Here is a 24,473-nt window from a genome sequence, read left to right on the forward strand (position 1 = left end):
CCAAGTCTTTCTGACTTCAGAGGCCATACTTATACCCTCATTTCCTTCAGGTGCCACCTACTGCCATAATTTAAGTACGAGATGTTTAATTTATCTTATTTAACTCATCAGAAGCTCATTGTTTTCTCTTTCTCACATGGCTCTCCAGTGACTGATATAGGACCGTAATAGAAACATTTTCATTAATGATTTAAAGGGCAGTGATGAACTGAAATAAAATGAGCTGAAATGTGCTGAACTGAAAGGGAAAAAAAAGTAGATGCTTCTGTCATTTAAAATTATTTCTACTGGCTGTCACTTTGTAACCTAGGGCACAAAACAAAACCCCAAATCCAAAAAACTTCTTTCAGCATCATTTTCCTCACCTGAAAAGGGAGGGAAAATATAATTTGCCACATAGGATTGTTGTCACAATTAGAACTTTCACTGTTGGCATTGTTCTTACTTGGCACATAGTGGTTGCTGTTAAAGTTACATTGATTTAAATTAATAATTACAAGTTTTCTTTCACTTTCTCTTTTTTCCCCCTAAGGACAGAGTATGCCATTGCCCCTAAATGTCTGCTGCACTCCAGCTATTCTTAGGAATAGGATGGACATATTATCAAGAGTTAGAATATTGGAGGGACAACAAAATGTTGAGGAGATTGGGAAAAAAGAAGAGATACACTCTAAGGGCATAATATTATTAGATGCCATTTCTTTTATTGTCCCTGTCCTTTACTTTTTTCCCCCCCTGTCATTGATGAAAAACTCATGTAGCCTAAGGCTCTGTGGAGTCTAAGCTTCAGCTTTGCATGCTGACTCCTGGCAGGGCCTCCCTTCAGGGGTTGGATGGAGCTTACATGATAATCAGTCTCTTTTCTTTATGCCTTCCGTGCCCTGCTCACATTTCTCTGTTCACTGGGAAAGTCCACAGAGCTTTTCTTCTGCTGAATCATGGTTCAATAGCCAGACAGTGGCCTGAGTATTAAATGGAGAGGAACCTATGTTTCATTCCTTGTTTTTCATCATTTTGGCCTTTGAATTTTTAGCTGCCGCATTGAGTCTTTTGGCTCCTTCTGCTGCAGCTGTCACCAGGCATCTCTTCCCTGTGTTCAGAGCCACTAAGAGTACACTTTTCATGGGTTGCGTTGTCAGTTCCATCTATTTTAGAAACAAATCTCTTTATTGTTCCTTTTTCAACTTCCTTGGGGAACAAAAAGGGATTTCTAGGCAGAAAAAATGATCACAGTGATGAGTAAAAACAAAACAAAACAAAAAAACAATCACAGAGCAGTACCTGGCACAGAGTAAATATAGTAGATGGAGTTATAGACGTCTGCATCCCTGTAACTTGCCAACATGCTCAGTATTGGGGGCCCGAGCAGTCTGTTCATAAAGGATAGGAATTGATTCAGTTGCTTGTGTTGGAAAACCACTCTTGCATCCCTGAGTAACTCACACATGAGGACCCAGCGGTGGCAAGGAACAGGGTTTGGAATTTCTCTGGGTAGGTGGATTCATGTAGCTCATAACCTGAAAAAAGGCACCTATTTGAGAATTAACAAAGAGCCTTGGGTTAGCTTCTGCTGGTAGAATAATCAACAGATATTGCATTGTTGTGATAGATAATATCTAACCCTTAGGTCTTTTTATCTTCAAAGAACTTAAAAAAAAAAAAAGCCCAGACACAATTTAAGCAGTGAATCTACTTGGTATTCTTTATCATAGTCTGATGTTTTCTTCCATTTCTTTGTTGCATTACATTTTTAGGATGAATGAATATGCTCTGCCAATTGGTTTATAAAACATTTATGAATATTAAGTCTCTGGAGAGTAAGACTTAAAATGACAATTTCTGGAGCTTCATATTTTCTGATAAACTGAAGGCTTAGAATTCGTTCTCTTTTTGTTTTTCCAAAGCTGTAGACTCATCAGTCAGAAACCAAATGAATTTCAAGAATTGTGTGTGAATTTTATGTATTTTGCCTTGAAGTAATCTATTCTGACTGCCTGGTCTGGCTGAAATGCTCACTGTGCATCAACTCCTCGAATCAATCTTGAACACATGCTTAAAAAATAGGAAGCTTACTGGATAAGAGAGAACACGGGTTTGCATTTGGCTTAATAAAATTCTCAGACTTTTGAAGTTGTGAGTCAAGAACCTTTGATGGAATATTATGAGGTGCCTCCCGCCCTTTCTCACTTCTTTCCTCATTTATACATAGGAGATACTGGGGTGCTCCAAGGAAATAAAAATATGGTTATTCAAATAACTAGCCGCTTTCCGTTGAAATCTGACTGCCATGTTCAAGGTTTAAGAAAAAGTCACTCTTCATGGAAAATTAGGAAAATGGCAGCCGACAAAACCAGCGTTAGCTTCAAGAAGATAAAATACAGCTTATTCTTTACTTCTTTATGTGTACCAATGTTTATTGCGGGAGGAGGTAGAGAAAGTAAAATCATGACCCCTGCTGTGGACTAAACTGTGGTCTAAGAGCAAATTTTAGAAGCTTGAAACAGAAGTTAAGAGTAAGAAGGAAGTTTTTCTGAGCATGAAGGAAGTTAAGACAGGGGTATAATGGAGGTCTGTCCTGGGAAAGGCATTTGGTAGAGGGTTTTATTGTCTATGGCATAAGCTGCCTCTTTGAAGTGGGGTATAACTGAGATTGTTAAATGAAGTTGGCATCAATAAAGACTGCTAATAGTAAGTCTGGGTGCTGAAGACATGGTGATGTAGTCCAATTAAGTAGGCATTAGGACCTGGTTTATGATGGTGCTGCTGATGATATTGGTACTTTATTGAGAACTAAGTATGTTTCAAGTATTTCATATGTATTTCCGCATTTAATCCTCACAATGACAGTTTTCAGACCGTAGTAGCCTAGAGGAGTCAAAAATTTGCCCAGGGTTATACAGTAAGGACTGGAATTGGGATTTGAAGCAATGATGCAATACTGAAGGCCCTAGATGAAATCAGCCTTACCAAAATGGGGAAGAACTGAGCCAGAAAATATTTTAGAAACTGAACGACAGTGTTTGGTTACAGAGTAGGTATGTGAACTTGAGGCAGAATGAGGAGGGGAAAGATGATTTTAAAATTACAGTTCTGGAGAAAAAGCAAGAGCACTGGGCTAATGATGAGGGTAGGAAGAAACAAGTCTCAGCTATGGTTATGGACTTCCCTTCCTTGAAAACAGCCTATAGCCTTTTGGCAGTGTTAATTTCATCTTTCAGACTTCAGAATAAAGCTGCCACTCCAAGTGCTTGCTGACAGCACAGAACACAGGCTGTGAGCACAGTGCTTTAGTGCCAAACTTCTGTCACGCAGGGATGTTGACTAGCTGGCAGACCCATGACCATTTCTAGTGGACCTCAAATTCGCACCTTATACCATCATCTTGTCCTTTGATTTAACTAACATTATGATTGGCAGCTCCTTGGAGCAATACAGTGAGGGTCACAGATCGAGAAGCCCCTCCCTGGGAAGGACTCCATTTATTCTAGCTTCTCCAGATGAGCCCTTTACAACCACAGTAGAGTCAGCTTTTGGTCTGAGTTCAACTGAGTGGATGTAGCATTCTGAAGGCAATTGTGCCCAGGCCCCAGTATTCTAAGACCTGCTCTCGCAACACATAGCTGATCAGATTTCTCACTGGCCCAGGAAGAATGTTGGCTTAGTCTTGAGCTTGGCACTGTGAGTTCTATAGTGGATCTATCATGGGGCCAGAGCTTTGCAATGCCCCCCGCCCCCCCCCCCCGCCACTATCCCCCATGTCTGTCCATACATGGCTTTTTGGAGTCACTGTGAATTATTCCATGTTTCTATTTCCTTTTTTTTTTAAGATTTATTTATTTTTATACAAGAATTGGGGTACAGGCCAGAGATACGGGGGTGAGAGGATTCACCAGAGACAGAGTGGGAAACAGAACAGGCAGACGGACCAAAGTACATTGCTGAGGGGAGCAGCGGGCGAGACAGGAGAGGTCTGTCCCGCCATGTGAGTTGCTCCTGGCTGGCCGGGAATCGAACTTGTGCTGCAGTGGCTGCGGATTGCTTCATAGGTTGTGTCTTAACCCCTGTGCCACCAGGAAGGCCCAAATTTCTATTTCCTTAATGCAAGCTTCTGAGTGAAAAAGTGACTCTTCCTCAAGTAAATCAAAGATTTACTTGCTTACAATAAGCTTTCTCTTCAGAGAGTATACAGTTAGGAGCACTGTGACCTTACAGGCAACCGACCTACTCATTGGAGATGTGCTTGTGCCCTATGCCCAAAATAATTTCTTTTGCCTACTTACTGCAAAATGAGTGATATAGTGTTGTTGTAGTTGAGGAAGAGCAGGCACATGCCCTCCATGTGGTCTCTGGATAACTTAGAGCAACACCCTCTTTAAAGGAAATGTTTTCCTTTCCCTCCCTTCCTCACTTCCAGCAAATAGTCCCTATTAGGAGAAACATATGAAGCTTTGATTAGTTCACAGTTTCTTTCCTAAGGGACAGTAGGCAAATATGCTATCTTGAGAGAATTAAATATATAGGCAGGTTGGTTGTTTTTTTTTTTAATAGTTGAGGAAGGAAATTCTGGGAAAGTGAAATTATATTCCCTAATAAAAGTCTGGACAAATATTGGGGATAAGTGATTTTATGTGTGAGTCAAGCGGTGAGTGTTCTATATACCGCCAATGGAGGAAGGTTGGAAGAAAGGTAGATTTTTGCTGAGACAAATGTACCACTTCCTTTAAGAATCTGCCAACAGCTTACTTTTGCTCATTTCAATGATGCTGTTCTATTGGGGAGAGCGATAATGTATGAAGTCAGTCCTAAAATCCATGTCCTCCGTCTTCCTAAAAAGCCCTCTTTTTGGCTAGTTCGTGATGTAGAGAGCCAGCCAGCAGTTTTTCTCTTTCATGTGAAGGTAGGATTCTAGCTTAACTCATGTATTGGGGCCTGGTCATTGATTCACTCTACTAGCTAGCGCCTGGTGTTATTCCTTTTTTCAGCTTCAGCCATATTAGATCTCAGCAAATTCTTAGCACTCTCAACAGTGTATTTAACTTGAATCGTTCTTGTGTGACCAAACTCCTGGGTGCAGAGCACAAGGTAGCACATTTTTATTTCATATCATAGGATAATGTTGAGCTTTCAATTGAGCTTTTAGTAATTCCCAGTGAACATTTTAGTTGAGCAAGGGTGTGTGTTAGCCCTGAGATATGATTCTTCTGGTCAGGGGAATGTGACCTTATGGTGGTCCCATGACTGAGATCATAAAAGTATCCCAAGTGTCATTTGGAAGTCAAAACACTAAGTCACATACACTTTTTTTTTTGGGCGGGGGAGGGTTACTCTCCCCCTTTCTAAGATTCTGTACCCAGGGTTGATGATTCTTGCTTGAATGACATCTGTAAGCTGCCATTTCCTTTACTGTGTTATTGCTCAGTACACTCTTTCTCCTTTGTTTAATGTGTATAAATGAGACTGATTCTTGCTTTTCTGTATTGTCTTTGACCTCTGCAGGTGGCATTCATAGCCCTGTGAAGGCTGTCCTTGTGTATTGTTTTCATAGGCTAAATAAGGCACAGAATGAAGACCAAAAGATAGACTTTCTCCTTAGGGTAGAAGGGAAAGTGTGGATAGACGTTTTTTTAGTTTACATATGAGTTTTCTTTGAATGCCCATTTGAAGAGAGTACTTTCTGATCCTGTCTTCTTTTTTTTAAGGTTTATTTTATTTATGAATACAAGAACTGGAGTATAGACCAGAGGTGGGGGTGGGGTGAGAGGATTCATCAGAGACAGAGTGGGGAACAGAACAGGCAGATCTACTGAAATACACTGCTGAGGGGAGCAGCGAGCAAGGCAGGAGAGGTCTTCTGTGCCATTGTGGGTAGCTCCCTGGCCAGTGTTTGAACTCATGCTGCAATGGCTGCGGATATTTTCATAGGTTGTGTCTTAACCCCTTGTGCCACCAGGGAGGCCCCTCTGATACTGTCTTGTCTTCTCTTCAGTCTTAATATTTCTTTGTTCCTTTCTTCCCTATAATGTGTTTTTTTTTTTTTAAACAGGAACAGCGATTGCATTCTTGAATTAATTTTAAGTTTCTTCTAGAATTACTTATTTTTAGAGCCCTGATGATACAGACAAACCTTTCTAATGATAGTAAAATTCCTGTGGAACAGAGAGGAGAGAGGGAAAGACTTTCCAGTTCTAATCTGATGCTTATTAGTTCCGTGACTAGATGACAAAGTATTCAAAGACATTTGATCTCATATCAACAATTTTATAATAGACTTTTCTTACAGCTTCAGTACTGATGAATTTCACAAGTATTAGAGACTTTTATGGAAATTTTCAAGCTTTTCCATTTCCTTCCATTTTTCTGCCTTATTCCATGTCCATTTCCTCTATCAGTCTTCCTTCATTGTATCTCCATGCCTCTCCATGTTGAAGATGCCCATGTGTTTCTATTCTTGTTTTCTTTCTTCTTACTTATTTCTGTGCAAAAGACTACATGGCCCTTGCCATGTCTTGGTAAAGATGTTGACGTTGTTTCCATCTTTAAGCAGAGGAATAGTTTTTGTGGTATTTCTTCTTTCATGGGTGAGGAGTGCCTTTGCACCTACTATAAAAAAAAAAAAAAAAGAAAACCCAGAAACTCTGCCACCACCACCAAAACCCAGAGAGAGAAAAATGATGATGTTTGGATTGACCAAAGTATAAAGTTACCAGAGTATTTCTTCAGCTATTAAAGAAAAATTAATTTTTTGGAAATGAAGAAATTTAAGATGATAATCAGGAAATTAAGCTGAAATGGAAAACTATTCCCATATCCTATTTTAACCAAGTAATCAAGTATTTCGTTTGCCTTTGATTTGAACCATATGAGCTGGCTATTGTAAAGGTCAAAATAATTGAATAACAGTGATCTTAACAGAGTGAACCTGATGAGGAAATTGATACCAAGGAGGATTAATCAGCACATACCTCCCCCTTCCCCACATTGAGTCTGGCCTTGAATCCAGTGGACAGAGAATTTGAGACAAAGCAATTCTCTCTCTCTCTTTCTCCTTTCTAACAGATATAAAGGAACATCTTTGTAGGACAGACTGTCAGGAAGTCAGGATGACTGAAATTGTGGGCAAAAAGTGGGTAGCAACATAAAAACACTGCCTCTGAACACTAACACAGTAATTCTGACTTCCAGATTTTAACAAAGGATACAGTAGGACTAACCTCTATAGAATGAGTGTATTTATTCACTGGTTATTTTGTCTGATTGTGTGAACTATATTGTGTTGTCCTTAAGGAGCACGGGTTGTGCTATTTTTCATTGCATTCCTGACGTGCTTAAAAAAGGAATGCTACCATCTACTGTGGTTGATTGATGTGGAGAAAGTTTGCTGCACCTAACAATAGCCCTTCTCCATGAAACACTCCATTGATACTTTTAGAACTCATTACTGCTAACCAAACAGTAGAGGTTTTATTACTGTACTAATGGAGCCTGGTACTTGGAGGTTGGAGCATGGGGGAAGGGGAGGCGGGTGTGGCAGGGAATATGGGCAGGAAAAAAAAAAAAAGAATCTCCTTACATTATTAGTGGTGACCCCAGAAAACTTGTTATACAGATGCCAGCAAAACAGTGCGATAATCTAGAGGTAATGTAGGATTGAATACGCATATGCAAGGATGCACCGAGTTATTCCTAATAGAGAGAAACAAGGACTTTGTCAGTAAGAAGTCAAAGACAGCAGAGTTTTCTATGGCCTTTTCCAGTAAAGTGATTGGCTTCCTAACTGTGAATGGAGGTGACCAAACAAGTTGTGCAGGATAGGGATACTGATGTACACAGGACCTTGCTGGGCTCCCCTGGTGGGCCATAAGAGAGATCCAAGAAAGGCTTTTTTTTTTTTTTTTAAAGATTTATTTATTTATTCAAGCACTGGGTACAGTCAGAAGCGCGGAAGGGTGAGAGAATTCACCAGAGCCAGAGCAGGGAACAGAACAGGCAGAATGATGAAATACACTGCTGACGGGAGCAGTAGCCGAGACAGGAGAGGTCTGTTGCGCCATGTGGGACCCTCGCTGGCTGCCGGGGATCGAACCGGCGGCGCTGCAGATGCTGCCGGCAGCTTTGCAACCCAGCGCTCAACTGCTGCGCCACCAGGGGAGGCCCCCAAGAAAGGCTTTTATTCTCCTTAATGTTTTTTGTCATGCACCTGGGTCCTTCCTTCTCTCCCTTCTCCTCTCCCTTTGTTTTTATCTATTATTTTAATTAGAGTAGTTTCTCTGTTTACCTTGAATGTGATTATGGATGTATTGTAGCTTACAGTTTGTTTTGTACCTGATCTACCTTTCTTATATATTTTTTCTCCTTCTTGACATCTTTGGGTTAAACAAAAATTTATTTTCCAGATATGGCAGTTAGAGTGAAAGCAGGTGTGAGTGGGCCCAGCAGAAAGAGTGATTGCCAAAGTACTTGAGTCCATTGTTTGACTTGGTCTCAATTGTTGCAGTGTGTGTGGTGAGCTCTGCCTTGTATTATGTGGGCACAGAGCTGTCATCTTTGACCTGCTCCTTGGAGTGCAGAATTGTGGTAGGGGAAGAGATTCACTTTCTCATGTATGAAGACCGATTGTCTCTGACTGCAGCTCTTGACCATCCAATCTGCCAGTAATCACTGGAACCAAAGATTTACAGTGTCAGTATTACCCTGTGCATCCCTTTCTGACTGGTGCCTGCCAGCTTCCTCACATCTTCTCCAGCATCAGAGATGATTATGATGAGTGTGTGCTACCATCTATCACCAGAGAAATCCTCAAGTCATAGATGGAGAACTAATCACTTAGAGAGAATTGGACTCCAGCCAGCTGGAGTGAGCAGGGACCTTAGAGTAAGTGGCAACCTGTGGGATCATCCTTGATGATGCATCCTTGACATATCTGACCTTTAGGAAAGAGTTTACAGAATGAATGGGTAGAAGCTTAACTGGTGCCTCAGCAGGAAGCAGAGAGGGAAGAAGAGGTGGAAAAGACTGCACAGTAGAATAATGTGACCATCACCTCTGCCAAATATGACTCCAAGGTGCTAAGCTCATCAGCCAACTCTCATGCCATTTGACAACAGCCTGATGAAGCTTAGCAAGCTGGGAGCCAACTTCCGTGCTCAGAACATCACCTACGTGCTAACCTGACAGAGCTTTTCCAATTGCCCCAGTGAGGTCTGCCCTGCCTGTACCACCTTGGGCCAGAAATCACTGTGAAATTTCATGATTGATAGAAAGTAAAAGAAAATTAAAATCACATCAGCTCTCTAAACAAATTTTTAAAATCAGTCAATTTCTACGGTTTATTGACTGGTCAGTTCTTTTATTCTTTTACTGATTATCCTGAAGATTACAGGATGCCTTCTTGACTCATTACAGTCTAATCCAGACTCTGTTTTTGTACACTGCTTTCATTTGGAAAAGTTAACGATTCCTAAAGAACCCATGAGAAATTCCTCTACCCATAGTAGAATGGATTTTGTCTTTATTTTCTGCTTAAATCCCTACCACAGTGGATCTTTTCTTAATCTCTAAGGTCTCACATTAACTTTCACCTTAAATTTCTGCCAGGGGACCACCCTGGTGGTGCAGGGGTTAAAGTCAGTGCTATCAAGCTATCTTCAGCCACTGCAGCATGAGTTTGATCCCTGGTCAGGGAGCTAACTCACATGACAAGGCAGGCCTCTCCTGCTTGCCCACTGTTCCCCTCAGTAGTGTATTTCGGTTGATCTGCCTGTTCTGCTCCCCACTCTGTCTCAGGTGAATGCTCTCACCCCCCCCAACACTTCTGGTCTGTACCCCAGTTTCTGTATGCATAAATAAAAAATAAATCTTAAAAAGAATTAATACATAAATTTCTGCCATACTCACTAGTTGGTACCCCTAATGCCATTATAAAAAAGTTACTAAAAATTAATACCTGATTCCTGGTAGTATCTAGTAACTGTTATTGTTTTTGCAAGAGAACATGAGGAATATGCATGGGAATATTGTGTGGAAATAGCCTTTTGTTTGTCTTAGACTTGTTGAGCTTTGTGTGCTTGAAGCATGTAAAATATGGTAAAATATGTGGTAAATGATTTCACTTCTTTTTGCCTTACCTGTGCAGTAGGGATAATAACACTCAAGTTACCTCACAGTCTTGTTTTAGAACCAGTGTTGCATGTCACTTCCTAAAAGTGTTGTTTTGAAAACTGAGTCACTCTACAAATGTGATTTGTACATTCTATTTTCTCCCCTTAGGTGTTTTCCATCTGGGCAACTTAAAATGTAGGTACCCCTCGTGTAGGACTTAACACTTATTTTTGAGGTGAGTGATAGCCGATTGAAACCATTAACTAAGATAGGATTTAAGAGATTCTTTCCTTCTCCTCTGTGCTATGCTATAACTTGTATCTGCTCCAAGGATATTAAGCTCATTCCTATAGAGTCAGTTTTTAGGTACTGTGATAAGTGCTGGAGGTCAGAGGGGAGATAGTGCTGCCTTTGGAGCCTGTAAGCTTTCAGAGATCTCTCAAGATAAATTAGCAAGAAGTTGTTTCCTTCAACAGAGGCACCGGTTGATGTGACGTGACTCTCCAGAGAAATTACTACCACAACTATTTCTGTCAAAGTCATTGTGATCACCAAGGGCAACGATAGCAGCAGTCTTTCTCCACACAAATGAAAGACCTGAATTCAGATGCCCCTTCCTAGCTGCCAGCTACTGTGAGGTTAGCAGTGCAGGAGCTGGAGCAATGCTACCTTCCTGGGACTTGGAAAAGCCCAAATTATTGGAGCATCCACCATGCATGGATGGAGTAGGGCCTTTTCAGGATTATAGTGCTACCAGTAGACTTTTCAAGATAATAGTGCTTCTACTTGGAAGACTGGTAAGTACGTGAAGGGTTAGCTGTATAGACATCCTGAGGTTCTTTCAAAGCTGTTCTTAGGTAACCATCAGAGTAGAGGCTGAGGGTTCTCTTTTCTCACTACAATATCCATAAGAGCTGGAGAATGGTGGAAAGGACACCTCATGGGGTAGAGCGAGAGTTGGTGTACTCACAGATTTCTGGAATTGACTTTGAGGAGTGAGTTCTCTTTTCTCAAAGTAAAATTAGTAGATTGTGATAGTATTAGTAACTAGTGACTAGTATTTTATCCTCAGCTTTCATGGAGTGCAAACCTATTTTGTAACTTCTCTAAGAAGTGCACCATTGTTTAGTCCTCTCTGTGGAGGGATGGATAGATTATTGTCAAAGCCTCCATGAAATCTGCTTTTCTAATAAAATGGAAAACTTAAAGCTATAATCAAATATGTTGGGTGTAGACATCTTCCTGTCACTCTGCTGCAGCCTTTACAAATGAATCACAGTGGGAAGTGCCTGAATCCAGACTTGTCTATCCTGACTTCTGGCCAAATGAACATGGGTACTTCTATGATTTGGAGGGAATTTTAAATGAGATTAGATTATTTAACCTTTAATTATACCCTGTGGGATGTTTTAAGTCCCCAATTGTTATTGCCAAGGCATGAAATGTGGGTTAAGTAAACTAATAGAATTAAAAAAAAAAAAAGACAATAGAAAAAACCCTAAAATCTACCAGTTGTGTCTTAGCTAATTAACTGGCACAGCCTGTAGGTACAAACACATGTAAATGTTTTATAGGTTCAGAAAAATAACCCTAGTTTCTCCAAGACTGGCAACTGCATCTAAGTGGATTTGAAATAATAAGTTTGAAATTGAATTTCTAAATGTGGCTAGTCTAGCTTTAGTGATCCTGGTCTAGGTTGTGTTGTGTGGCTATTTGCAGTGAATCCCGATTTCATGTTACTTCCACACTGACATTTATCATCCAGAGCTCATTTGGGAGTGCAGTGTCACCTGAGCAAATATAAGGTAGCACAGACACAAATATCTGACCTGTGTGAGGTTTACCTATGAGTCTGAATGATTCATGTCCTCTCCTGCCCCTCTGGGGCCAGTGTTTGAGAAGTAACTGAGGTTTATGTTGAACTTGGGCTTGAATATTCCAGGCACAAAGCTTGAAGGGTCTTGCTTAACTAGAAGAGTTTGGGAGTTCTCTGTATGTCATTGACACAGAAAATTACTTGGCTTTCTGTCAGCTGAATTTGCTGACTGACTAGAGTGTAGGGAGGGGGCACAGCCTTGCTGTAGGTCATCGTGGTGTGCTGACAGTGGGGCAGAGAGGGAGTTAGGCAATAATCTTGGGCACTGCGACTTTTGGGTGTGTGGTCACAGAAGACTTCCCGTTGTCTGTGCATATATCTCCACGATAACCAGGGCCTTGAAGCTTAGGACCGAGAGGCTGGTTTTCAAGGCAAAAGATTAGAAGGCAGCAGACATGCCAGCCTGTGATGTATGTATCTCCTCCCTTGCTCTGCCCCCATCTGTGTTTGCTGCCCTGACATAACCTCACCTACTCTGTGCCACACCATGTTAGTGCTACAGTCTCATTGAACCTGAACTGTTTTTTTTTTTTTTGACCTGCCTCTTTCTTTGTAGACCAGTGAGTATGTGAGTAAATGAACTGATTTTTAAAGTTGTAGCAGCTCTTGTAGAGTAATTGAAACCTTGAAAAATCACCCACAATCCCATAGCCTTTTATTTGGTAACTTTCCCTCCTCATTTGTGTAAATAAATTTGGAGAACACATTTTTTCATAGTGGTAACATACACATAACATTGACCCCTTTTTTAATAGTGGCAAAATACACATAAGATAACATTAACCCTTTTAATTTTTAGATGTATGATTCAGTGAGTCCACATCTTTGTAAAGCCATCATCACTACCCATCTCTACAACTTCTTGTCCTCCTGAACTGAAACCTGTATCACTTAAGCAATAACTTTCCATTCCTCTCTCCCCTTTGCCTCTGGTAACAGCTCTTTTCTACTTGTTGGTCTTAATGATGAATTTGCCCATTTTAGGTAGCTCATAGAATTGAAATCTGCAATATTTGTCTTTTCATGTCTGGCTTTCTGTTACTTAGTGTAAGTCTTCAAAATTCACCCATGTTGTAGCATGTATTAGAATTCCATTCCTTTTGAGACTGAATGAATTTCCGTTGTGTGTGTATACCACGTTTTACTTATCTATTCATCTTGATAGACATTTGGGTTGGTTTAGCTAATGTGGATAATACTGCTATAAACATAGATGTAGAAATGCCTGTGTTGTTGCCTTCAATTCTTTGGAGTAAGCATCTAGTTGGAGTTTCTGGATTGCTGAATCATATGATAATTCTCTGTTTAACTTTCCACAGAGGCTGCACCATTTTATATTCCAACCAGTGCAGGAAGGTTACAGTTGCTCCACGTCCTTAACATTTGTTATTTTCCTTTTCTTAAATAATTGCCTTCCTGGTGGGTGTGAAGAGGTATCTCATGGTGATGTTGATTTGCACGTGTGCATATTTGCATATTTTGAACAGTATGTTCAAACAGAGCATACATATCATTTTTTTTTGCAGCCTTGCTTGGTGGTTAATATTTACTTGCATTCTCTTTTGCTTTTAACCCTTTGCACTCCGCTGTCCCCTCTCAGGGGACATTGGTAGCCAATGTCCAGAATGGTTCGGAGTGCAAAGGGTTAAAATTATCAATTGTGGCCTCCCCGGTGGCACAGCGGTTGAGCGCTGGGTTGCGAAGCTGCCTGCAGCCTCTGCAGCGCCAGTTCGATCCCCGGCTGCTCCCTGGCCACCTGGGTTGGGTCCCACATGGCGAGCAGACCTTTCCTGCCGCCCGCTGCTCCCCTCATCAGTGTACTTCGGTCCTTCTGCCTGCTCTGCTCCCTGCTCTGGCTCTGATGAATTCTCTCAACCTCCCGTGCTTCTGACTGTACCCAGTGCTTGTATAAATAAATAAAAATAAATCTTAAAAAAAAATAAAATTATCAATTGTGTCTTTCTGGGATCCATCTTGAACTTACCCATTCTCTGAATAATTTGAATTGGAATGGGGAGCACAAAGGTGACCTTTGACTACAGACAGAAACCAAGAACAGCCCAGGAGGACTTTCTTTGCCCAGTTTGGGCTTCTGAGTAGCTTTCCCAGTGAACTTAAGTGCTGGTTGCTTTGCATATCGAAGGGAGTCTGGTTGTGAGAGACCAGTTATTGACGAGACAAAAATGGATTAGACCAAGAGCAAAGTTATCTAATTTATCATCCATACCCTGAAGGCTGAGATGCTTTTATGTAGTTTGGGAAAACTTTGAAGGGGTAGGAAAAGCTTAAGAATGTTTTAAAAACTGTCCCCTATGGGCCAGTTTGTTAAAAGTCCCATTTTACCAAAAGACTAAAGCAGTGATTAAACAAAGTCTTTGAAAACAGAATCTTAAAATACCCCATTAGCTGAGCCGATGGGGTACAGTTACTAAACACCAGCGTATTCAAAAGAGAATAGCGAAGCAAAAATCAGTGCTTTGTGCAGACTAATTGGGATACCAAAAATATAGCAACTTTTTGAAGATCTAGAGAATGCTTATAAGCAAAATGGAACTCTTTGTTAAAAAATGTTTACTGTGGAACTTCATTTGTAAACATGATTTCTAAGACTAAAGCTGAATATTACTGGAAATGCCAGTAGGAAAACATGCACACCCTTTTCCTACTGGCTGCTTTTTAACCCGATGTTTTTTTGGAAAGAAGCAGCTCTTTGAGTATTTGAAAGAACCAACTCTCATTCAGCTCAGAGAATGGATACACGTCCTACAAAGGAGACCATACTCGACACAGGGCAATTGGCGAGTTCATCTGTGTTTCAGAAAGATGTGGATCAACCGCTTCTGAGTCCAGAAATACCAGACAGACACAGACAGCTCTGAGCTACAGTCATTCCAATCGATGATGTAGAGATTTGCAGATTAGAATGAGTAATGAGTCCAGTGGGCCAAGGGACTTTATCCATGTCTGTGGAGCCAGCTCCATGGTAGGGTTGCAGGGGGTGACTTCTATCACAAAGGACTTCCTTAAAGACCCTTAGAAACCCTCTTCTGGAAGGAATGTGACCAGGTGCCTCTCTGAAATCTCAGCTGTAGTGCAGCATGAGTTTGAACACAAAACGAGGCTGGAACAGACAACCTGGGTCCCAGACGAAAATGTGCCTGTTTTTAGCCTGAGACATCTACGGTTGGCTGCTTAATCCAACTGCAAGGTTTGCTGGCAATTGTTGGCTGCCTCGTGTATCTTGGAACATTTTGGAATTGTGTAATATTGTAAGCATTGTTATTAGTTGGTCACATAGTGAAACGGAAATGAAAGAATAAATCCCCTGTCCTGTCCTGCCCTCCCATCAACTCATTTCCTCTTTTGGTATCACTTACCGTTCTCTTGTCAGTGGGTGCGGCCTGCTCTACAGCAGAGTTGAATGGATGACTTAAGGGTTTGAAAAAGAAATTATTATTTTATGATGAACCTTATGATGGTTCGCCTTATCCCAAAGCCAATGTGAGGAGCTTGAACCAACCACAAATAAACTCTCTTTGCTTTTCTTTTGATGGCATCACAGTTGTAGGTGCAGCATCAGTACCACTGCCTTCTGATGCTCTTTCTGGACAGTTAATACTGTGCAGTCCTGTTGGGACAGCAAGTCCACTGCTAATGTGCCTAGAGAAATTCAGGTGCAATTCTGAAATGTCGGCATCCACCTACAGACTGCAATGTGGAATGTAGGAGTAGCCATTTAGTCCATGAAATCTACAACACCAAGAAGAGGGAGGTGACCTTTAGACCCCCCTCAACTCTTCCTCATGGAGTTTCCTTCAACTGCTTCTTAAGCGACCCTGAGTTCGCCTACAATCTTGTAGAAATGTAAGAGGACTCAATTCTGTTGTCAGCATGCCTTCCTGTTACTGAACCTTGGCTACTTGGAGCTCATTTCCTTTTGTATTAAGTGGAGTACAGAGAGAGATTACTAGAGATGGATGTTCCTGAAATAGCCTGAGTATAAGTAAGTGAGGAGGTAAGCTGCCTTGTCATTTTGTATGAAGATATCTTAATGTACATTTTATTATTTATATATAATTACAACATGATGTAATTGCCATTCTGCGTCACTGTGTCTGAATCCCTACCATGTGCTAAACAGTACGTGTTTGACACTGTCTCCAGCCCTTAGTAATACCGCAAAGATAGTTGGTTTTGATGATGAGGACCCTGGCATGGAGAGGACAAAAAAAGCTTTTCTAGGACACGCAAGCTGCTTTTGAAATCACTCTTTCAAATCTCATAAGACCTGAGTTCATTGGTTCTCTGTGCTGCCTCCCATGTTTAGGGGTTTAAGAAATTCAGGGAAAGGATTTTCTTGCTGAAGCATGTTTTCTTAGTCATAAAGTGCTTACTTTGTTTTGTGTGAGCCTTTCTTCCTAGAAGCTGAAAGCTTCTGGAGGTTCTCTCGTTGAATTTAAGTCATGGATTCCCAGTGTTTGGAAATCACGATGCTCTGCATGTGTCACCACCCCTTTGTTGCCTGTGAAGAGGCACCAGGAATAGGGGTATGCATCCTGGATTCTGACCCCCATCTGATTTTCAAGTTTGATTTCCATTATTATGGCTAAGTAGCTGGTGTACTTGGGTTGATGTGTGATTGTCTCAGTTCTGTTTTTTTTTTTTTTTAAAGATTTATTTATTTATTTATACAAGCACTGGGTACAGTCAGAAGCGTGGGAGGGTGAGAGAATTCGCCAGAGCCAGAGCGGGGAGCAGAACAGGCAGACTGATGAAGTACACTGCGGAGGGGAGCAGTGGGCGGTAGGAGAGGTCTGCGCGCCATGTGGGACCCTCGCCCTGCTGCCGGGGATTGAACCGCTGCAGAGGCTGCGGGCAGCTTTGCAACCCAGCACTCTACTGCTGCGCCACTGGGGAGGCCCTCAATTCTGTTTTTTAGAGCTGCTATATGCCATAAAATTCATGCCCTTTGAAGTGTAGATGTGAGTGATTTTCAGTAGATTTACAGAATTGCGCCTAGCATTTTTTCCGTCAGTTTCTGGCCCTTAACTTGCTTCTGGCAGATTTTCATTCAGCAGTAGGTCTCAGCTTATTAAAGATTACAAGAAGATGTCCAGAAGGGAATCAGAGAGTATGTGGGATGCAGGGTTATCTGTCAGAGTTGTTCAAATGTATTAAAATTTGGAAAATGGAACTCCATTGCTTTTTTTCTTCCTTGCATCAGTTTGTGTGGGTTTATTTTGTATTACAGACTCTAAAAGCAAAATTGAGGTACAGGAATCTATATTGACTGACACTCAAGCAGGAAAGTGTCTCTTAAATAATTTATATTAATTACTTTTATACATTCAATAGTGTTATAGAGCAACCCTGATATTAAACGGGTTCCTGGCTGTGGGTCCTCACCCGCGCGCTTTAAAGGGACTTATGAATACTCTACTACAGACACACACAAAAGGTTAATAAAAGGTTTATTTACAAGAGAAAAAGAAATAAGGAAAATGTACAACTCAGGGAGAAAATAGGGAAATAAAGTCTTTAATGCGTCCTACCCGATCCAACGACCTGGAAACCCCAAAGTCTCTCTCAGAGCTGACCAGACGCTGCTAGCTGGCCGAGAGCCCAAAATGGAGAGCCCCCAAAGCCCACGTGTCTGCCTTTTGTATCCACCTGGCTGCTTAACCCCACCCTCAGGTCCCAGCCACCTTCCCTTTGGTGGTGATGGGATTTGGAGTTCCCAGTGTCTTTGGCTTTGACCTGGGGTGGGGGTGGAGTCCACAAAGCCTATGTGGAATTTGCTTTGGGACATCCTTTTCCCCCTAACAATAGCAGTAGTGTCTGGGCACCTCTGTTTAAGAGCTAGATGTGGGGAATATCTGAAATGTAATAAAACCTTTTTTTCTGATCTAATGAGTTTATAATCTAGCCTGTCTTCAGTTTATCAGCTTCTTTCTATCCACTCTGAATTGAGGCATCACACTTAGCTGCATGTTATTTGCAGAATTTAAGAACATTGATGATGATGCCATGCTTTGGTGGAGAGGCACTTCCACTTGTTTCTGCAGCCACTGTGTTCTAAGAGCATAGGCCTTTCTGGTACTGGCGCAGTGGCAGCTTGGCTTTGGAGCCAGGACTGTCAAGCCTTCTGAGCCTTCCTTATATGAAAAAATCAGGGTAACTGGCTCTGTTCTCACATGATACCTCTCAGCGGGTGTGTCTCATTAGAACAATATTTTATTTTGATGTTTGCTAGAATTTTCAAGTCCTAGGTAGTAATTTTCAAGTCCTAGAATTTTCAAGTCCTTGGTTACGCACATTGGCCTGACTTGTCAATCTGCATGACTGAATTTTGGGAACCAGAGAGGGTAGATTGAGGAGTGCGCAAAGTATCTCTTCTCATGGGATCACAGGGATTGTGTGATAAGAAGTTCTGATGGGACTCAGGGCTGAGGCTATAGACTTTGGCCTTTGGAGTCTGCACATGAATGAAATAGTTTTTGAGTTTTTGTGTGTCTTTTATTTTGGGACAATTTTTGGCCGATAGAATGGGTTGGTACCCAGTTTAAAAGTCTTCTTGCATGGACATTTGTCCCTAAACAAATGCATTTTCCAGCATAACAAAACCCCACTATATAGGAATAGAATTAATTTCAGCTTCTGCTTCCTTATCAGCTCTGTGAGCCACCTGGTCATGTTGTTTAATAGAGAGAGCTATGATGTCTCTGCGGTAGGCATTGCCTGGATTGGCATGTAGTTTAAATTAAATGGAGTGCAAGCACTGATTATAGTTTCTGGTACTTGGTAGTTCCACATATATTTCCTCTTGTCACATTTATACCCCAGACTACTTGTACCCTTTCTAATTATTGATTCTCATCAACTTTTCTGTGGTACAATTGTCACACAGTCTCAGACTGCCTTGCTGCCTAGTTTAACATGCTTCACATGTGTGTATAAATATTTACACTTAGAAAATATCTCCCCAAATTTGTAGATGATAAGGATCTGGCCACTCCATTCTTCCATAGTGTCTGGTATCACACACACATACGACACCCAAGGAACATTGTCCAAGATAGCACTGGTGAAGGTGCCGGGTCTTCAATGCATATTTGATTTTAACCTTACAGCTGCCTTTTTTTTTTTTTTTCTAGTTGGAAATTGGAAGAGAATATTAAAACTGAAAGTAACTTTATTAAACCTTCAAAAACAACTTTGTCATTTTGTATATGTAGTCATTGAAGCCTGCGGTGGTTAAGTCAGTTTTCCAAAGTCCTGTAGGGAGTTAGGGGAAATGAGAAGTCCAGTTTTCTGGTGTTTTTTTCTTGAAAATCTGATATGGTGTCTTATAAAGCTAAGGACACAGGTCTGTGAGATCTTCCCTTTCTACCTAAGAGTGCCTTGTGCACTTCATTTATGGGATTAGAGACAGAGCCACTTAAAACATCTATATCCTAATATGCCAGAACCAATTAAAGTTTATCAGTCATGTTTATACCAAATATTTTATTGTGAAACATGTCCCCCAATCTCATCTTGAATAGAGGTCTAGTTACATTGTGTCTGTAACTTTGGGAAGAGATATGAACCCCCTTAGGCTAAGTAACTCAAGGTAATGCCTTTTGTGGTTTCCCATATGTTTCTAATTGGTATTCCTTGACAGTTTCCAGATAACTCTGCTTACCCCCATTTCACTAGAATGAGCATTCCAAGAAACTGTGATGTTTGATTAGAACACAGAGAGTTGCAAGGTATTTTTATTTTTTTAAATCAGTGTTTTGTTGGCAGATTCCATGGCTTCACAGGTTGAACGTATCTTCTGCTGGCATTAGGTTATACACTGTGGCAGATTTATGATGGTGGCAGATCATTTATGATGGCAGCACATCATTTCTGGGATGGCAAAAATGTTTTTTATCTACCTAATTGCCATCATATAAAAATTTTTAAGCATTATGACATCTGAGTAAATGGAGATGGGAGACAGAAAGGAACAGAATGAGGAAGACAAGTTCAGGGTCTTTCAGTCTACAAAGGACCTTGAACTGTGTGGGTCACAGACTATTTATTTTTGTAGATGTCTGTGGCTGAATGCCCTCCAGATCAGCTGTAGGCCTTGGGAACAGCAGCTACGAGCCTTTGTAACACAGCAGTGCCATAGATTATGGTTAGGTTATGGTTGTGGTTATAGATGTTAGTATTTTGTACCACTTGTTTTATTCCATCTTCTCTCGACATTTAGCTCTTGCGATAAAAGCTACATTATTGTATGCTTAAGTGCCCCCAAATTGTTTCTGTTTGTTGAAAATTAACCTCTGGCTTTGTCAAGTAATGGGTTGAAATACATTCTGTTGCTCATTAGTTAAGTAAGACACAGAGGTTCTGATTTCATTGGTCTGGAGATGTGGGACCCAGGTATTAAGATCTTTCAAAAGTTTCCCAGATAATGTTAAAATTGAGATGTATTTTTCTTAGAAAACACAGAGACACATGTAAAAGCAAAACTATATTTTACATATGCTCACTACTTGATAGTCTTAGGGAGCTGTTTATAGCCGATTCCTGTTAATTGGAACTACCATGAGGAAATATTCTTAAAGGTCAAGTTCATCACCTGTTCACATTGAGACAACTATCTCCAAGAAAACTAGAAGGTATTTGTATGAAAAGTAAAATTTAAGCACAACTAATCCAAATGAAGAAGCAAAAAATGAAGTGCTCAGTGCACAAGTTATGTTCTCCAAGCCTGCTGTTCTGGTCTCCACTCACTAGTCAAGTGGCTTGTGTAATAGCAAGCCTGGTGTTTTCTATTGCAAAATCCTTCAGTGGACCTTTCCTTCCCCCTAGTCGGGGAGGATTGTATCAACCTGGTTTGTTTCTCCTCCTCTGATGTTGGCATGATGGGGAACAGGAAATGATCTGATTAGGCCCCAAACAAGCATAAAATGAAAACCAATACTTTTAACCACTGACTCCTAAAATATACTATGGGGAAGAGAAAAGAAAAATAGGGAACAGTTATGGTTTAAATTCAGTTGTAATTTTGCCCTCTACTCATCTGTGTTTCCCTCCCTCAGTTCCTCCTTCCCTCCTGTTTTTAGCAATATGACGTCTCTCTTAAAAAAGAGGTTGATTTTTCAAAGTAATGTGTGAAATGAAAACACTTCAGAAGGGTAGAACATGAGAAATAAGACTTTCTCCCCCTCATGATGCCAGTTCTCTCCCCCATTATTCCTGTTCTAGGTCACCTCTAACTTTCTAAATCTTTTCATAAATGGTTATGTTTCCCACAGGGGCCTATGGGATTGTCTGTGAGGATTATATTTAGGTTATGGTATGAGTGACTCCCCCTGTAGCTGTGCAAAGTACAACCCCAGGCATATATGGGCACCCTGTATGCAGAATAAGTTATACACTGCCTTTAAAACAAAATGGAATTATACCCACTGAATTGGGAATTTTTGAAAACATTAAATATGCCACCAAGAAGCCCAAGCACAGTTTATGCTGGAGACTTTGCTATTGTTTGTAAAGGGTGTTGCCATCTGGCTAAATTACCCTTTAAAGGGTAGTACTGATTTACATTATTTCCCATGTCCCTCCTCCCCCACATTCTGCCAGCTTTACATTTTATCAAATTTGAAAAGTGCTTGCAACTTTTTTGGTAAAATATTCATTCCCCAAATATTTGTTTTGTTTTTTTCATTCCTGAAATGTTTTAAGTGACTTCTATGAGGTAGACTCTGTAGTGTTAGACGTCAACATAGAATCATTCATGATTCTGCTTGCATGGAAATTTAATGTTAGTGAGAGATAGGGACAAAAGAGCAGACAAAGCACAATTTACAATTTATGTATAAATTTGTCTTGGAAGCAAAGGGGTGACTAGTGATGTGTTATGGTTTAATTTAAAGCTTAAGATGGGTTTTATAAATAATCTCATCTCTAATCCAAGAACCTTTTCCTTTTGCTGTAGATGTATTGATAGATGCCGACTCTTTAGTGACTCTCTTTGAAACTTTTCTGAAAATATACATTTTTATTCTTTAGGCAGCTACTATACAGTGTGTTGGACAGGTGGGAAAAATTAGTACTTTGAGATAAGTGTTTCTAGATGATTTTGGGTAGAAGTCCTTCAAGTTGTGGGGTGGAAATGTGTTTCTAGTTATTGAAGTATGTCACAACTCAGTTGAATGGCTGATGCTGTTTTTCTAGTCTATCTAGATTTTTACCTAACACTATTACATGAACATGGCTAAAGCTGGAGGCAGTACACAGTGTCCATTCATATTTGCGCATGCTGAGTTGTCCCCTCCTGTGCTGACGTCCTTGCTTTGTGTTGAGTTGAAATTCCTACTCCTTCACTGGAGTCTGGTTGAGGGCCTCCTGTGAGCACAGGCTCATGAATTGGTAATGACCTTCTGCCTTTAGTGATTCATTTCTCTTTTCACTGTTTCAGAGATGCAGTCTTTATAGAAATTCTAAGGGAGAATGACTAACAGCTTAGTATTTCAGGCACCCCTGGTGGTGCAGGGCTTAAGCCTGAGTGCTCTGTAGCTATTGTCAGCCACTGAGGTGAGTTTGATTCCCCAGCCAGGGAGCTGACCCACATGGCGGAGCAGACCTCTCCTGTCTTGCCCACTGCTCCCCTCAGCAGTGTATTTCAGTAGAGCCACCTGTTCTGCCCCCCACTCTGTCTCTGGTGAATCCTCTCACTCCCTCGCACCTGTGGCCTAGATCCCCACTTCTTATATGAATAAATAAATAAAAATACTTATTTTTCCCCCAAAAAAGGCTTAGTATTTCAATTGCAGCTATCGCTGACTTGTAGCAAAGAACTGTGGCCAAATTAGTGTGGTTGGCATTTATTGACACACCTTTTGGATGACTCATTTTTCTCATTTTGTTTCCTTCTAAGGTTTTTTGGGGAACCTGTCTTCAATTTTGGAAATTCTTTCATTTTCAATTTCTAGGTTTTTAGAAACTGATGCTCTCAGATTTGTGTGAATTGTCTGAAAAGCAGTCCAGAACTGCTTTTTCTCCTGAAGCCATGAATATAACATCAAGCAGGTTAAGATTTCTGGTCTGTTATTTTCTGTCCATAATATGAAGGTGTTGAACTTACTAATCATGATTTTCATTCCACTCAACACTTCTGTGCATAGATAGCATATACGTGTTTGTCTTAATCTTTAAAAAAAATGTGGCCGTAGGTGTATACCCTGCTTATGTTGGAATTTTATCCTACTGGTTTTATCAAACAATGAATATTATCTCAATCTCCAGGGAAGTAAAGTGGTATTTCTTTTCCATGTAGAAGTGAAGAGATTGTAATCTGAGTTGAGGAAACAATTTTGGGTTCAAGCATCATAATTTGTGTTATTATATAAAATTGGTGTTAGCATTATGTAAAACTGGGATGCATTGGCTAAGTAGGAAAATTAGTGTGCTATGTGTCTGTTTTACAGTTTTCTGAAAATTTAATATCTGAGAGGCATTCTGAAGTTTTGGAGAAAAGATTCTTTCTCTGTATATGTGTGCAAAGTTTTATGAACTATGGTTTATGCTATTGTTAATCAATATTTGCCTAATATCCGTGTAAAGGGAAAATGGGCTCCTCCTATGCTGAATGTGCATTTTCTACTCATGAGTAGAGGGCGGGAGTTGCATATTTTAAAGCGCCTCAGATGATTCAGGCTTCATTTCCACTTTAATTCTGGTATTGCCTGTGTTGATTGAGCGTGTTAAAGCCTGACATCATGATTCAATCATTCTCTGATTTTGCAGTAATTCAAAGTGGAGCGGAAGCATTGTGAGAGAATCATGCCAGTTTTTTTTAAGGTCTGACACACCCATCTTAATTTTCAGTATTGTTCTAAAGATGCACCAGGAAATACTCACCCAGACAGCCCAGTGAGACATCTGAGAGGACTTGGCTGCCTCCTGTTCTTTTCCTGTCTCCTCCCTTTGTTTTCCAGATGCATCAGCAGATGACTGTCCAAAGCTCTAAATTTGTACCTTGCCTGACCGTTAGCCTGGAAAAGGGCAAATCTCTTCTGAGGGTAGACTTCCAGGCCATAGCAAGTAGGTCTTTTGTTGGTTGTCATAATTAATTCAAGTCCTTGTTTCTTCTGAGGTTTAAATATCATTGCCTTTCTTGGGATGTAGAGGTGAGTGAGTCAAACTGGAAATGCCCCATGATAGGTGCTGAGCTCAGTGATGTGAGAGAATGTGGGAGAAGTTACAGTACATATCTGCTGAGGGCAGGCTTTGAAAGAAGCAGGTTGTGGCATGCAAGGCGTTGTCTTTGCATTCTGGTAGACCTGGGTCTGAGTTGTCTTGACTGTATCCTAGTAGAACATACCTCATTAAGCGGTTAACATTAAATAAGGACCTCATATACCCAACGCAGAACTCATCCTGAACCCAATATATGATCAATAAGCGTCCCTCTATTAAGAGCTCATTCTTAAATCTTCATAGTCAAGAGCCAGGAGCT

General features: G+C 40.7%; 1 protein-coding gene across 4 annotated transcripts in view; it reads left to right on the plus strand.

Moving 5' to 3' along the window:
• The window catches only part of FMNL2 (formin like 2), a gene marked incomplete at both ends in the record, with an annotated part of 274,318 nt that overhangs the window by 61,444 nt on the left and 188,401 nt on the right, over positions 1–24,473 (plus strand). The gene's annotated exons all lie outside the window — the stretch shown is intronic.

Source organism: Talpa europaea (genome assembly GCF_964194135.1).
Source record: "Talpa europaea genome assembly, chromosome: 1".
Taxonomy (NCBI): Eukaryota; Metazoa; Chordata; class Mammalia; order Eulipotyphla; family Talpidae; genus Talpa; species Talpa europaea.